The sequence below is a fragment of the Periophthalmus magnuspinnatus genome, chromosome 1, assembly GCF_009829125.3.
Source record: "Periophthalmus magnuspinnatus isolate fPerMag1 chromosome 1, fPerMag1.2.pri, whole genome shotgun sequence".
NCBI classification, from domain to species: Eukaryota; Metazoa; Chordata; class Actinopteri; order Gobiiformes; family Gobiidae; genus Periophthalmus; species Periophthalmus magnuspinnatus.
The window spans coordinates 35319347-35336443 of NC_047126.1; the positions used below are offsets into that span (position 1 = coordinate 35319347).

The 17097-nt window shown below is 44.5% G+C and overlaps 2 non-coding genes across 2 annotated transcripts; one reads left to right on the forward strand and one right to left on the reverse strand.

Annotated features, from left to right (window-relative positions):
* Window positions 1-13236: 13236 nt before the first annotated feature.
* On the reverse strand, window positions 13237-13355 carry LOC117379575 (5S ribosomal RNA). Its single transcript, XR_004542099.1, has one exon. It is a non-coding gene; the product is annotated as a 5S ribosomal RNA (ribosomal RNA).
* A 367-nt stretch (window positions 13356-13722) lies between these two features.
* LOC117379488 (5S ribosomal RNA) lies at window positions 13723-13841 on the forward strand. The gene has a single exon (XR_004542079.1). It is a non-coding gene; the product is annotated as a 5S ribosomal RNA (ribosomal RNA).
* The last annotated feature ends 3256 nt before the right edge of the window (window positions 13842-17097 follow it).

Consider the following 17097-nt stretch of genomic DNA (forward strand, 5'->3'; position numbering starts at 1 on the left):
CTTGGCTAGTGTAAAACTATATTTTACATTAATAAAAGGTTTTATTGCACCAAATGAACTGCAAATAAGAGAGTTATCAAAACCTGTCATATGCATATATATTCATTTAGAATATGTAAAACAGTACTAATTTAAAAAGACAATAACAGAGAGATTTGAAAATAACTATTGAACCAAATCACTGAAATAAATCTGTTCCCTTCCCACTACATTCTGTTGTGTCTCTGAGCAAGACACTTCTGCTGGGGCTGGTTGTTGCAGCAAGGACATCTGATGTAAAATATGTCAAACCACTAAGAGGGATTCACATGAAAAAAATGATTTTAAATGTGTAACTTAGACCTTATATGAGACAGAGTGACAGTCATTTTAGCATCATCCTATGGTTCTCCGTAGCAGAGCACGTTGAGCATCAGGCTACAGTCGCTGGGTTCTATGGGCAGGTCTGATCCTGAAGTTCTGTTGAGGACCAGAGCACCACAGTGAAGTCCAGACTCAGGACACTCAGGAAGAGAAGACAGAGAGACACCGCTCCCATCTGTCCAGAACCAAGAATCACCCAGGAACCGCAGGCCTACCCACACCTATATATATATATGAGAGAGAGATGAAACAGGCCTGGACAACAATGATGGTACCCTTAACTTAATATTTTGTTGCACAATCTTTTGAGGCCATCACTGCAATCAAACGATTCCTGTAACTGTCAATGAGACTTCTGCACCTCTCAGCAGGTATTTTGTCCCACTCCTCATGAACAAACTGCTCCAGTTGTCTCAGGTTTGAAGGGTGCCTTTTCCAGACGGCGTGTTTCAGCTCCTTCCAAAGATGCTCAATAGGATTTAGGTCAGGGCTCATAGAAGGCCACTTTAGAATAGCCCAATGTTTTCCTCTTATCCATTCTTGGGTGTTTTTAGCTGTGTGTTTTGGGTCATTGCCCTGTTGCAAGACGCTGGGGGCCCTGGCAGCAAATGTATTCTGGCTCAGCTATTGGTGAGTCACATTGGCAACATTATGACTCTGCTCTCATCACCTTGATCAGTTGTATTTGTATTTATATGACCAACATCAGACTGAAAACATCAAAAATGTCACAACTACTACAGCCATTAGACAAACATATAAGGGGATCAAGATTTTTGAAATTCTAGACTAGTTTCTGTTGGATTTTAATGTGTTCCAGTTGGCGACAGTGGGCATACATTTTCATTATAAATGGTCCTTGCACTGGTATAAATGCGTAGTTGCCCTCACCTCTGCCTGCCACAAAAACAAATGTAGCAGCAGTAGATATTTTGCTACTATAGATATAAAACAAATGTAATCGTTTGAGTGGGATATTTAGGCTGCTGTAATCACACCCTGTTTCCAATAAAACTTGATATATTATTTTCAATATAAATTTATGGGCTCTTGGGGGCCCTCTGCTTAGTCTGCTTATGGGCTGGGCAACGAATTTTACAACTGTAAAAGAAACCTGTGTGTGTCTCATCTACGGGGGCGACTGTGGCAACGGCAAAGCGGCACAATGTGGAGGGACACTTCACTACGTGTCACAAAAGCTCCACGCCAACTACCCACGGGGACGCACACTACAGGCAGAACATGCCTGTGAACTAAAGGCAGCTTTGGGTAAGCAACAGGTTTTTTTGGAGATTTATTTAAAAACATCTAAGTTGATTTTTCTTTAATATTACATAATTGATAACTTTTTGAAACATGGTGTAACATGGTGTTTGTTTTTTTAAAAACTGTTTGTCAGTGGCTCGTGAAAATTGAACATTTTTCCTGTGAGATGTAGTGATCATCTGAAAATTTAACAATTACTAAGATTAATAAAGTTAAAGTACTGAATACTGATATCTGTTTCCCACCTTGCTGTCATTCTTGATAATTATTGTGAGAAATCATTAAGGCGATCAGTATCTTCACATGGATGATTATCATTAATTATTATTAATAATGTAATTATTAATAATAATTAATAAAGAGAGTATCAAACTGGTCTCCCTTCGTACGACTCAGTACCAAAAAACGTTGGTGACCACTGCACCTGAGCATAAAACTATTGCAAAGACACATGTTTTGTACATGTTTTATGTAGATTTGATCTACATAAAAGAGAAATGGAATCCAGATGTTTTATTTCTACAGCTGTTTAGAGCTCATAAATTTGTGTGATTAATAGGCAGATGGTCAAAAATGAAAAAGTGACTAAAAGCTGATGTGGCATACAGCAGGGGTTTTTGCACCACAGACCGGAATAATGTAGGTTTTATTTTCATAGACTGGCCAACTATGCGTGGCAGATAAATATGGCAAAAATAAGTGCATATATAAATACAACTCACTATACCGCTCAATCAGAAGGAACTTGTTTCTTCTTTCCTTCTTGTTCACGATTATTTCTTTTAAAAAACTTTAAAGGTTTATGGGGTTTTTTTTAGGACAAGAGCATATCTAGCACAGATCAGAGAAAATGCAGTCGCTGATAAATTATTTACTGTTTTTTTGTGCGGCCTGATAGGAAATGTGTCCCTGGCCCAGTGGTTGGGGACCACTGGCGTAGAGCATCTTTATGGGTTTCAGAATGTTCGTAGACTCTTTGGATTCACAGTGTGTGTGCTCCCATCCCCGCACTCTGCTCCCATCCCCGCACTCTGCTCCCATCCCCGCACTCTGCTCCCATCCCCGCACTCTGCTCCCATCCCCGCACTCTGCTCCCATCCCCGCACTCTGCTCCCATCCCCGCACTCTGCTCCCATCCCCGCACTCTGCTCCCATCCCCGCACTCTGCTCCCATCCCCGCACTCTGCTCCCATCCCCGCACTCTGCTCCCATCCCCGCACACAGATGCTTGCAGGTCACTTAGGCTACATATAAAAATTATCCAATTGCACAAACAAATACAATAATAAAATGATGACCTCTATTTTATTAGAAGTTGATCTAGAAAATACCCAGGTCCAGACCTCATGGACCAATGCTGCATACAGGCATCGCCCCTGTGGATTACCTTGCTGGTGGTGGCGTTTTGGGCGTGGCTCAGGGCGTACTGCAGCTCGTTGGGCTCCACACTGAGCATGCTGTAGAAGGAACTGTAAGACACGGAGACATCATGACCTGAACGTTTAAGCTTCTGAACAAATGATTCTCACATTTGCCCTTTGACTCTGACTCCAGATCGACCGGCGGTATGATATATAGGGCTTGATGTGTGTTTTTCCTAAAATATAGGATTTAAACTTATTACAAATTCAATGCTGTCTGTATATTGCACATTATAATAATGATCAAATAAAATGTTCTGTCTTTTGTTTAATCAGGTGGTGTGCCCAAGCTAAATGTCGGTCTCGTTTGGAGATTTTAGGCCTAAAATTATATCTATATTGTGTGTCTCAGCTTCTAACCTCCCTGAGGATTTATCCATCAGAGCTGCACACATGCCTCATGCACGTCAGAGGTGTGACGTGACATCGTACAGCCTCATCCAGAACCTCGTCCAGAGCCAAATCCAAACATGTGTAAAGGAGAAACAGCTGATGCTCACACACGACAGGTGTGTTTGGAAACCCAGGCTGAACTTTTACGGTAGCCTATAGAGCTGCCAAGAATGCAAAGTGTGGGACACATTATAGAGGTGAATTAGCAGGAGAATAAAGGACATGAACAAAGGAGCAGGCTTGGCCATTTGGCCTGTGTGGACCAGCACCACACACGAGATCGATGATCCATGACTGGTGACAAGCACCTTCTCCCGTAAAGCATGTGGACCCAATGTGATGGGACAGCTGCTGAGACACTTGCCTCTTTTGTGGATTACGAGAGACAGCACCAAAGTGTCACAGGTAAAGTGAGTGATGATATTATGCTATGATTGCCTTCAAACCAATGCAATTATGAGGCTTTATTAACGTTTACATTCGTGCACATTAATGTCACATCACTTTAATGCACCACTAGCGAAGAAACTGTCTCATCTGCACATAATTTAGGCCTGTTTTATCCAACATGGTAAATTTCCATTAGGTTTTTGCTCTCTTGGTCTTGATAAATAAAGCAGTGCCTGTTAAACAACTTTATCTGCTTTTGGCTAGTAAGCTAGACCAGCAAAGAATGTTTTTGGCTTTTGCTCTGTGCATTCGAGCTGCAGAAAACTCCAGCTGAATTATTTCTCAGTAAGATAGAAGCCACCCTTTTACAGTCAGAAGTTGAAGTGACTTCCAAAGGCATATTCACATTTTTTTGGCATATGTGAGACTTGCTAGTAATGCACGCCGGTCATTGATTGTCCATTTGGACATATCATTTAGCAAAATAAACCTCTGAGTGCAGGGGATGGTTACGCCTACAAGTTGGTGTCTTTTAGACATTTTCCCAGAATTGTGCCACCTCAGGGCAGTTCCATACCATATGGAGAAACATGCCAGAAACGTGTAGTTTTATCAGTGCAGAAATCACAGTGAGGGTTGTTTTTTATTTTGATTTGATATAATCTTCTAGGGTATAGGTAGACTCGATTAATTATTTTGTAATAAATCATCTAGTGATTTGGATTCCTCGAGTACTTTTGTAAATATGGATTTCATGAAAAAAAAAAAAAAACTATTCAGACCAAAGTCTATCGTTCAAAAGTCAACTGATGATTGTTGTTGAAACTGCATACAACTCCTCACCACCTGATGGACAGCTGGCACGTGGAGCAAAGCAAAACTGGCCTAAATATCTCCAAACCCCTAGGCCCTTTTTACTTAATGTAGTATGTCTCCCAGTCGACAAAACATCTTCAATGACCCCAAGAGCTGCAGCTATGACTGTTCTGTCCCTAAAGACCTTCAAGAGGCCATGGCCATATCAGAGTTATGCAAACCAAGATCGTCAGGCTGGGCTCTACTCCTGGTGGTAGCATGGTGGCTAGCACTCATGCTTCACAGCAAGTAGGTTCTCCCTGTGTTTGCATGTTATCCCTGTGTCTGCGTGGAGTCTGGGTGTTCTCACTTTGTGTGGAGTTTGCATGTTGTTTGTGTGGAGTTTGCATGTTGTTTGTGTGGAGTTTGCATGTTGTTTGTGTGGAGTTTGCATGTTGTTTGTGTGGAGTTTGCATGTTGTTTGTGTGGAGTTTGCATGTTGTTTGTGTGGAGTTTGCATGTTGTTTGTGTGGAGTTTGCATGTTGTTTGTGTGGAGTTTGCATGTTGTTTGTGTGGAGTTTGCATGTTGTTTGTGTGGAGTTTGCATGTTGTTTGTGTGGAGTTTGCATGTTTTTCTCCCTGTTTCTAGGTGGGTTTGCTCTGGGCATCCCAGTTTCCCCCAATAACCCAAATCTAGAGATGGGTCCCTGAGCACTGCACTGTGGGGGTCACTGACTTGAGGAGATACCCCAGCAGCATTGAGGGATGGGTCAAATGCAGAGGACAAATATCTTTACAGGGATAATAGAGTCTAGCTTAAACCCTCATGCTAAAGGAAGTTCATTTATGTTAGAGGTTGTTTTCTAGTCAACAAGTGAGAAACGTAACTCTGCTGCTGGGAGCCACGCTGTGCACTGCTGTGGCTGTGAATGCTTCCATCGAATAAGGAGCTCTTCTACTGGGCAACACAATATGCTAATGCATCAAACTGCCCCCTTATATCCAACCAGTCTGACCACTCATTGAACATGTTTATTAAATAAATAAAATCAGTTCTGTCTTTCAGTCAAACAAGCCTGTGTTGCCCTCTTAATATGGGACAGCGAATTCCGTCAGGGGGCGGGTTACACACACTATCCTCTTAGAGTAGGATGTATTTTCTTTGGGTTTCCTAGGATGGCGTTGCTGTTCATTTTGGTTACAGTTAATTCTCATAATTTGTTTTATACCTGACCTCAGCCTGGTCATATGTAGCACATACCTGTGTCTGGCAGTGTGGTGGACTAACCTGTGGTTGGAGGGAGTGAGGTTCCTGCATGTCTCCAGAGCCTGCTCCCAGCTCAGCAGCTCCTGCACCAGGAGCACGTTGTGTCCATAGCACAGAAAAGGGAAGGCCTTAGAGCAGTTCTGCTCTAACATAGACTTAGACCAAGAGGACACAGCCACACACACGTCTGTGCCACTGTTAGGACCAGGGCTCTTACCTGAAACATCACACATAGAACTCCAAAGGTAAAAGGTGAAAACTCTCAAAAGTATATAAGGGGAGCACATTTTTAAACCTTGTAATAATGGCACACACAACAGTCCAAATGGATGTTTAGAAAATATTTGTCTCTTTGACAGTCACTTTAAGCTTAAAGAATGACCAAGTGAAGTAAGACTCCTCAGGAAGTCTCCAGGCTTAATTGATTGGATAATACTCCATGTCCCCAGACTGCACCTCCATCTCCCAGTCTCCACCTCCCTCTCCCAGACTCCTTTCTTCCCAGACTCCTCCTCCCACTCCCCAACCTCCTCTCCCAGACTCCTCCTCTCACCTGAAGGCCATTTCCTGTAGTCTGAGTGGATCCCGTCTCTCCAGCTCCAGCTTGCTCCTGTAACACAGTGGTACGTTTGTGTTTGGGGTCAGAGGAACATGAGAAGGTTTGGAACATAGACTGTAAAAAGGAGTGGACTAAGTGATTATGACACCACCCATAATGTTCATCTCCAGTCCAGTGAAGTTCATTGAGTATCATAGCAACCAAAGAGTCAGAGTGCTCCCTGGAAAATACTGCTTGGCAACGCTGTCAATCAAACCTGTTGCTAATGCTAGCTAGAGTGACCTCAGGGAAAGAAGGTCTGTTATTAATGTCTATTAATATCTTAATTTATGGACAAGATAGAGAAATAGCCTGATAGCAGCAGTTACAGAGAGGGGGGCCACAGTTTTTCAGTAGAAAGTGAATTGCAGCCAAAGGTAATGGTGCCCAGTAGCGCCCATGCTCACTTTCCGTTTGAAATGCAGTTGTGGGTTAGCTATATCCAGAGATACGTACCGGATATGGTCTGGACTCACCATCCCGGTGCAGGCCGATCCATACTGGGAAGTGCAGGTCTCTCAGTGGAGGCCATGTGAGCCACCTCATGTATTTGAGGCCTTTATTTTTACAGTAGTCAAGTCCATCAGGCCAGGTTTTAGTCTCATTGAAGAAATGGTAATAACGGTTGTCACGCCAGCCTTCACAGAAAATGAAAAACTTCTGATCACACACATCACCATGTGCCCTGAGGAGACAGTACAAAGGCAGTGAATATATGGTGCAGAGGAGGCAGAATGGTGCAGAAGAGGACAGTGAATATATGGTGCAGAGGAGGCAGAATGGTGCAGAAGAGGACAGTGAATATATGGTGCAGAGGAGGCAGAATGGTGCAGAAGAGGACAGTGAATATATGGTGCAGAGAAGGGAGAGCGGTGCAGAGAAGTGAGTGGTACAGAGGAGGAAGTGCGGTACAGAGGAGGAACAGCGGTGCAGAGGAGGAACAGCGGTGCAGAGGAGGGAGTGTAGTGCAGAGGAGGAACAGCGGTGCAAAGGATGTGTGGTACATACTTTGATTCTGAGTAAACGACTTTTCCACACATGTCTCCACTGACAGGTTCACCTTGAGCAAACACTTTATTGACGTCAACGTTTTTAAACCAGTCCCAGTCCCAGCTCGAGTCCGAGTCCCAGTGTCCCCACCATGAGTGTTCTTTTTCTGTAGGAGGCTCTTCATTTCCATCCACCCACTCCCATGTTGCGCCCTGCTTCTTCAGCCCAAACCAGGCGTGGTACAAGTTCATATTGATGTCAGATATGTCACCGTCTCTCAGCACCGTGGCCAGAGAAGCGCTGTATTTCCTAAAACACAACACAAGTTACCAAAACTAAAAGAGTTTGACATCATCTGTTGAGGATAACAGCCTCCCAGCCTCCCTTAGCAACACTGTCAGTCAAACCTATTGCCCATGCTAGCGGTAGTGACCTTGGGGGAAAGAAGGCACCTGATTAGCCTTGTGTTAATGTTCTTGATAAAGTGTTTTTTTGGTTTTTGTTTTTTTTTAAAAACTGTCTCTTGTCCTGACCTGCTAGGGACTACAGGTGGAAAACAGCCATTGGACAAATTCTGGAATATTTATACTGTATGTTCATTGTTATGCAGTGTTTTAAATAAATTAATCGGGAAAGAAAATGAAGGTCAGAATGGCAAGTCTGACAGCAGCAGTTACAGAGAGAGGAGTGATATTTTTTTCATTGTAAAGTGAATTGGAACCGATGGAGCCGACTCACGGACATGCCTGACTGTACCTTCTGCAAACCTCATGGGCTTCCTGCCATGTGTGAGGTCTGTGCTCATACCGATACCATCTCCTGATGACAGACGAGTGCACAGGACCCAAGCCAAGCCAGAGGAAGAGGAGGACGAGGAGGACGAGGAGAGGCTGCTGCTCCATCACCTGCAAACAGAACATACACAGGAGAAACACACCATGGATTCAAAATTGTGCTGTTGTTGGAGCCTTTTGATTTTTAGGACAGACATTTGAAATGGGACCAGCAGAAACGTGCCTTCCTCATAGACTTTGCAAATAAACCTGATGCCTCTGACCACTAAGAACCATAAGAGAACCAGAACAAAACTACAACAGAACTGCATCATGTAAACCAGGACTAGACCAGGACTAAACCAGGTCTAAACCAGGACAAAATTAGGACTGAAGCAGGACTAAACCAGAACTGAAGCAGGGACAGAAGCAAGGACCTAACTGTGCCAAAGCCCAAAGATGAGAACCAATCTTAAGATTAGAGCTAGTCAGACGTAGCTTTTTTAACTTCCAGAACTGCACTAGGGAAAACTGTCTGCTCCTGTCACTCCTGTTGCTCCTGCGGCTCCACTCACCTTCTCAGCTCAGCATTCTCCTCTCAGTCTGAATATGCAAACACGGCGCTATGGAGCTGTAGAAATCAATATTCAAAATATGTCTGTCTCATAACTAGACATTTGACTAAGAAATAATCATTTACATCAGACTGGATTCTCAGACAGAAGTCAAACCAGGTCTGAACCAGGTCTGAACCAGGTCTGAACCAGGTCTGAACCAGGTCTGAACCAGGTCTGAACCAGGACTAAACTGGAACTGAACCAGGTCTGAACCAGGTCTGAACCAGGTCTGAACCAGGTCTGAACCAGGTCTGAACCAGGTCTGAACCAGGTCTGAACCAGGTCTGAAGCAGGACTAAACCAGGACCGAACCAGGTCTGAACCAGGACTAAACCAGGACCGAACCAGGTCTGAACCAGGACGAAACCAGGTCTGAACCAAGTCTAAACCAGGACTAAACCAGGACTGAACTAGAACTAAACCAGGACGAAACCAGGTCTGAACCAGGTCTGAACCAGGTCTGAACCAGGTCTGAACCAGGTCTGAACCAGGTCTGATCCAGGACTAAACTGGAACTGAACCAGGTCTGAACCAGGTCTGAACCAGGTCTGAACCAGGTCTGAACCAGGTCTGAACCAGGTCTGAAGCAGGACTAAACCAGGACCGAACCAGGTCTGAACCAGGACTAAACCAGGACCGAACCAGGTCTGAACCAGGACGAAACCAGGTCTGAACCAAGTCTAAACCAGGACTAAACCAGGACTGAACTAGAACTAAACCAGGACGAAACCAGGTCTGAACCAGGTCTAAACCAGGTCTAAACCAGGACTAAACCAGGACTGAACTAGAACTAAACCAGGTCTGAACCAGGTCTGAAGCAGGACTAAACCAGGACCGAACCAGGTCTGAACCAGGACTAAACCAGGTCTGAACCAGGACTAAACCAGGACGAAACCAGGTCTGAACCAGGACGAAACCAGGTCTAAACCAGGTCTAAACCAGGACTGAACCAGGACTAAACCAGGACTAAACCAGGTCTGAAGCAGGACTGAACCAGGTCTAAACCAGGACTAAACCAGGACTGAACTAGAACTAAACCAGGTCTGAACCAGGTCTGAAGCAGGACTAAACCAGGACCGAACCAGGTCTGAACCAGGACTAAACCAGGTCTGAACCAGGACTAAACCAGGACGAAACCAGGTCTGAACCAGGTCTGAACCAGGACGAAACCAGGTCTAAACCAGGACTGAACCAGGACTAAACCAGGTCTGAAGCAGGACTGAACCAGGTCGAAACCAGGTCTGAACCAGGTCTGAACCAGGTCTGAACCAGGTCTGAACCAGGTCTGAACCAGGTCTGAACCAGGTCTGAACCAGGTCTGAACCAGGTCTGAAGCAGGACTAAACCAGGACCGAACCAGGTCTGAACCAGGACTAAACCAGGACCGAACCAGGTCTGAACCAGGACGAAACCAGGTCTGAACCAAGTCTAAACCAGGACTAAACCAGGACTGAACTAGAACTAAACCAGGACGAAACCAGGTCTGAACCAGGTCTAAACCAGGACTAAACCAGGACTGAACTAGAACTAAACCAGGTCTGAACCAGGTCTGAAGCAGGACTAAACCAGGACCGAACCAGGTCTGAACCAGGACTAAACCAGGTCTGAACCAGGACTAAACCAGGACGAAACCAGGTCTGAACCAGGACGAAACCAGGTCTAAACCAGGTCTAAACCAGGACTGAACCAGGACTAAACCAGGACTAAACCAGGTCTGAAGCAGGACTGAACCAGGTCTAAACCAGGACTAAACCAGGACTGAACTAGAACTAAACCAGGTCTGAACCAGGTCTGAAGCAGGACTAAACCAGGACCGAACCAGGTCTGAACCAGGACTAAACCAGGTCTGAACCAGGACTAAACCAGGACGAAACCAGGTCTGAACCAGGACGAAACCAGGTCTAAACCAGGTCTAAACCAGGACTGAACCAGGACTAAACCAGGACTAAACCAGGTCTGAAGCAGGACTGAACCAGGTCGAAACCAGGTCTGAAGCAGGTCTGAACCAGGTCTGAACCAGGTCTGAACCAGGTCTGAACCAGGTCTGAACCAGGACTGAACCAGGACTGAACTAGAACTAAACCAGGATGAAACCAGGACTAAACCAGGTCTGAAGCAGGTCTGAAACATTCCTGTGTTCAGAGAATTGATTTCAGTGTGATTTAAGCTGATTTCAGCTCTGAGCTGCTCGGGACAGGGGCTGGTGCTCCCCTTGTTTTGCTCTGCTGGATTTTGGGCCGGCCCAACCTTGATCCTGCTATTCTGACAAATTTTAGACCTGTGTCCCAAGGTTTTGGGAAAAAAAATGTTTTCATACAGTTACATTCTTTTCTTTGGCATCAGGACAGCACCGACTCTGCACTGCTCAAAGTGCAGAATGACATTCTTTTATCCCTTGATGCGAAAAAGCCTGTGTTGCTAGTTATGTTAGACCTTACTGCAGCATTTGACACCGTGGACCATTCAGTCCTCCTAACACATCTGGCCCAACAGGTCGGCCTTCAGGGACCTGTGCTGCAGTGGTTTAGGTAATATTTAACAGATAGGACTTTCTCTGTTATGATTGGTGACCTCTCCGCCACAGGGATCCATTTTGGTCCCTGTTCTATTTTCTCTGCACATGTTGCCTTTAGGCGCAGTTATCTCAAATCACAATGTGTCCTTCCATCTGTATGCAGATGATTTACAAATCTACCTGCCATTTGTCCCTAATTCCTCTGACAGTCTGGAATCCATCAACAGATATCTAGATGATATTAAACTGTGGCTGTCCTAGAATCTTCTCTTTGAACGAGGACAAAACTGAATGCATTGTGTTTGGAACATCCAACCTGCCCAGTATCTCAGCTCCTGGTCTTGTTGCTTTGGGCCCTTGTTGCTTTGGGCCCCCACTTTAACCGCGTTGTCAAAATTTTGGGGGTGAAATTGGATAGTCTAAATTTGATACACACAAATAGAATTGAACAAATAGATTCTGTGGTCAGAGCAAGCTTCTTTCAGCTCCGCCTCCTGGCAAAGGTTAAATTCTTCTTGAGCCATGGGGACCTGGAGAAAGCTATCCATGCCTTTGTTAGTTTCCGCATAGACTACTGTAATGCACTCTATGTGGGGATTAATCAAGCTGGTCTTCACTGTTTGCAGCTCATGCAAAATGCTGCAGCTCGCCTGCTCACTAACAGATGGAAACATGACCAAATCACCCCTGTTCTGTACTCCTTGCACTGGCTCCCTTTCCAGTTCAGAATTCATTTTAAAATGTTGACGTTTGTTTTTAATGCAGTCAGTGTTCTTGCACCTTCCTACTTGTGAGATTTTGACCCCTCACCAACCCAGCAGAGGTCTACGATCTGCCGGGCAAATTTCGCTGGAGGTCCCCCAGTCCCGGTGCAAACAGTGGGGTGATCATTCTTTTGCAGTGGCCGGTCCAAAACTCTGGAACTCTTTGCCCATTGAGTTACGTTCCATCACTGACCTGCCTTTGTTCAAAGCCAAACTTAAAACCTACTTATTTAGAATGGCTTTTAACACTTAGCGGCCCTGTGACACTTTATTTTAATGGTGTAATGTGCTTTGTTGACCTATTTGTATGTTTATTGTTTTTATTCTTGTTTTTAATGTTGTACAGCATTTTGGTCGGCTCTGGTTGTTGGAAGATGCTATAGAAATAAAGTTTGACTGATTGATTCCCTTGCTTATGGCCGCACATGAGGAGGGAGGGGCCGCCGAGGGAGGGGCCACACATGAAGACGGAGGGGCCACACATGAGGAGGGAGGAACCACACATGAGGAGGGAGGGGCCACACATGAAGACGGAGGGGCCACACATGAGGAGGGAGGGGTCAGAGGGATGAGCCACAAATGAGGGAGGGGCCACAGAAGGAGGGGGGGGGGCCACACATGAGGAGGGAGAGGTCACAGATAGAGTGGGAGGGGCCACACATGAGGATGGAGGGGCCACAGAGGAAGGAACCACACATGAGGAGGGAGGGGCCACAGAGGGAGGAACCACACATGAGGAACATGAGAAGGGAGGGGCCACAGAGGGAGGGTCCACAGAGGGAGGAGCCACACATGAGGTAGGAGGGGCCACAGAAGGAGGGGGAGGGGCCACACATGAGGAGGGAGAGGCCACAAAAAGAGTGGGAGGGGCCACAGACGGAGGGGCCACAGACGGAGGGGGAGGGGAGGCCATGCTCTGAGTCAAAGTCAGACTGGAGAGGAACAGGAGAGTACTAATGAAACCACTTTTGACAAACAAGTGTTTTAAAGAAACAATTGTTTATCAAAACCAGCCAACTTCAGTGTTGTACAACTTTTAAGGACTAAAAGAAAACATGTTAAACAGCCCTCTGCAGAATAAAAAGCTTACAGCACCTGGTATTCCCAGGCGGTCTCCCATCCAAGTACTAACCAGGCCCGACCCTGCTTAGCTTCCGAGATCAGACGAGATCGGGCGTGTTCAGAGTGGTATGGCCGTAAGCGAGGGACACTCTGCTGGGGATTGTATTTATATCTACTCTCTACCTGTTACACATGTTTACTGACGTCATGAAATGTACATTTTAAACCAAAATAAAATCCTGCTCAAATGTGACAGTGACTGTATGGAGACACACTTTGTGGTTTTGCCATTTCTCAGTTGTTATCTGCAGCACAGTTCAGCCCTTTTACTTTATTCTATTCTATTTCTTATTAAAGTAAAGGTATTCTTTATTGAACCTCATGGGGACATGCATCCTCTGCATTCGATCCAGCGATTTTTCTTATTGTGGGTGTCTAAAGCTGCACGTACTTCTATTCATAGACTTGAATATAGATATAAAAACAGTGTCACATTCATGTCCCCTCGCTTACGGCCATACCACTCTGAACACGCCCGATCTCGTCTGATCTCGGAAGCTAAGCAGGGTCGGGCCTGGTTAGTACTTGGATGGGAGACCGCCTGGGAATACCAGGTGCTGTAAGCTTTTATCTTTCTTTTTCAAAGTGTTATCTTTTGAGTGAAAACAAACACATTAGCCTGACTACATGACTGTCATGTTCTTTTGTACAAATTACTCTTACTACTTCACTCCTGCAATATGACCAGAAGAGGGAGCTGTTCTGATACTTTTCTACATTGTAAAACTCTCAGGTGGAGCTCTTGTGCTTACTGGGTTCATGTGTTCTGTTTGTTAAGGGTTTTTTTTGGTTCATAATTTAACTCCATCACATATAAAAGAACAGAATGTTACATGATTGAATGTGTGACAAAGTGGGGCCTTTGTCCCTTTTAATAGTGTTATAATTTGGTTTGTGCACATGTCTGTTCATTTTCAATAACTTTTCAATACTAAACTAAATAGAAATATCCCGGGTTTGTTTTGTTTAGTTTTCAATCAGTTAAATCACCACACACTAGTTAGTTAAAATATATTTGATTTAGTTATTCAGTTCAATACATTAATCCTCTTACCTGCATCTCCACATGGTCCAAACGAAGAGGGGGCGTGTCCTATGTCAGCCATTTTATAGACTTGAGAGGGGTCATGGGCCGGACCATGTGGAGGGAAAACTGGTTTAAGTTTGTTTATTTCTTTGCGTTAATGTCTTGTGTATTTTTGTTTCAATGATATAAGTGTTTATAGTTTATTTTGTTAAACACTTTTAGTAAAGGGACTTGGGCCCAGTGAGATGGTTTTATATGGAAAATACTGCTCATGTTACACCCACAGCCCCTGAAGAAGAGATGGAGTATACTGGGGGAGGAGCTTCTGGTACAGGAGAGTATTTTAGCCGGGGTAATTAGAGAGATGGGGAAGGAGATGTGCTGTTCTGCATAGTTCCGGTGAAGGTTTGAATTTTCAGCGGCGTGTTGGGGAAGGGAATTCGAACGAAAAACACGCTTATCTGTTTAAGTTTGCACTGCAATTTTGGCAGTTCGGCATAATCCGGTTTGTGACTGGGTCGGGATGGCGTCCCAAGAGGACGATGACGGGGACTTTGATGACTTTATACAGTCCGGTAGAGCAGGAGGACTGGGGAGGGGAAAGGCTGGGAGTAGGAACAGCCAGAGTAGCAAACGGAGAATGTCTTTGGAAGAGGTGAGTCCAGATGAAGGGGGATCTGAGGTTCGGAAAAGAGCAGTGAGGGAGCAACATAATCCTAAAGTCATTATTAAGTTTAAAAATGAAGGAGAGATTGGAAAAATCTGAGTTCTTGCCTTGTCTAGGGAGATAAAAAAGAAATTTGGGGATGTGGTTTTGGCAAAGGTTTTGTGAGACAGTAGTCTGTTGATTGTGTGTAAGTCAGAGGAGCAGAAAAACACTGCAATGAAGGTTGGGAGTATCGGAAAAATGGTAGTGAGTGAGTGTAAGATTGTAGGTGAAAGGAAAGGGGCACGTGGGGTGATTTCAGGGATTCCTTTGGATGAAGATTTGGATAAAATCAAAAACAGTCTGGGTGAAGGGGTGAGTTCTATTAAAAGATTGATGAGATGGAGTGATGGTCAAAGAGTTCAGAGCGTGTCGGTACTTCTGGAATTTCATGATGTGGTGCTTCCTGAAAGAGTGAAAGTGGGTTGTCTGAGTTTCCCGGTTCGAGAGTTTGTCCCGCCTCCACTCCGGTGCTACAAATGCCAACTGTATGGGCATATAGCTGCGGTGTGTAGAGGGAAGCAGAGGTGCCCAAAGTGTGGAGGGGAACACAGGATTGAGGAGTGTAGTGAGAATGCCCAAGTTAAGTGTTGCAATTGTGGGGGGCAGCATACTGCGACGTTTGGTGGGTGTGAGGTCAGGAAGAAGGCAGTGGAGGTGGAAAAGGTCAAACAAGCAGAAAATATCACTTATGCGGAAGCTGTAAAAAAGGTCCAAGTGCAGAGACGAAGTGGAGGAGCGGCTGCTGCTCCATGCAGAGAAGAAATAAGTCCAGGCCTGGTTATGGATGATTTGTTAGTATTTTTAGCTTATGTGATTAATTGCTCTGAACAAGCCAAGCATAGGGCAGATAAAATCAAGATTGTGGTAAAGGGGGCAGAGAAGTATTTGGGTGTAAAAGGAGTGATGTGGGAGCAAGTGTACAAGAGGTTGGAGGAGGACAGAAAGGTGGGAGGAGCAGGTGAGAAGACCTGATTGTACTTCAGTGGAATGCTAGAAGCATTATAGCAAATGGACAGGAATTTAAGGGGTATGTGCAATATAGTAAGATGAAGCCTGATATAATTTGTGTACAAGAGACATGGCTTAAGCCTACATTGGATTTTAGTATTACAGGATATGAATGTGTTCGAAGGGATAGGCAAGGGGGGAATGGGGGTGGGTGTGCAATATTTATTAGGGATGGGACTCAGTATAGGGTATTAAGTAAAGGAAAGGTCCTGGAGTGTATTGTGATAGAGGTTTGGGATAAAGAAGGTAAGGTTAATATAGTACATTTTTATAATCCATGTAAGCAGTTATCAATGGAGGGGCTAGAAGAATTTACAGTTTATCTTGAGGGTAAGGCTATATGTTGTGGTGATTTTAACTCGCACAGTACATTGTGGAGTGGGCATAATGATGAGAATGGGTTAGTGGTGGAAGACTTGATGGATTTGAAGGGGCTTGTGTGTTTGAATGATGGAAGTGGGACCAGGTTTGATGCAATAAATGGGACACAATCAGCGGTAGACTTAACACTAGTTTCTGAAACCATTGCAGGGACTTGCTCGTGGAAAGTCGATAAAGAATCTACTGTAGGTAGTGATCACTATCCAATTATAACAGAGGTAGGTGTCAGGTTGGAGAAGGGTGACATGAGTGGAATGAGTAGGTGGTGTTTTAAAGAGGTAGAATGGGGTAAATTCAGAATTATTTGTGAAAATGAAATGGAGAAGATAAATGAAAATGTTAATGTGGATGACTTGAATGTTTCTTTGTGCAGGGCAATCTTGAGTGCAGCAAAACAGACAATAAGGAAGAAGGAAGGTAAGCAAAAGAGAAAGATTGTCCCTTGGTGGTCGGAGGAGTGTACTAAAGCTGTTCGAGAGAGGAATAAGGCATACAAAGATTTAGAATGAAATCATTGTTACCAAAATTACATTGAATATAAGAGGAGAATGGCTATTGCCAGGAAAGTGGTTAAGGGAGCAAAGAAAACATACTGGAGAGGGTATTGTGACACATTAGGTAGGCAAACATCTATAAGCCAAGTATGGGGTACGATTTAAAAGAATGTCTGGTAATAATAAAAAAATTGGTTATCCTG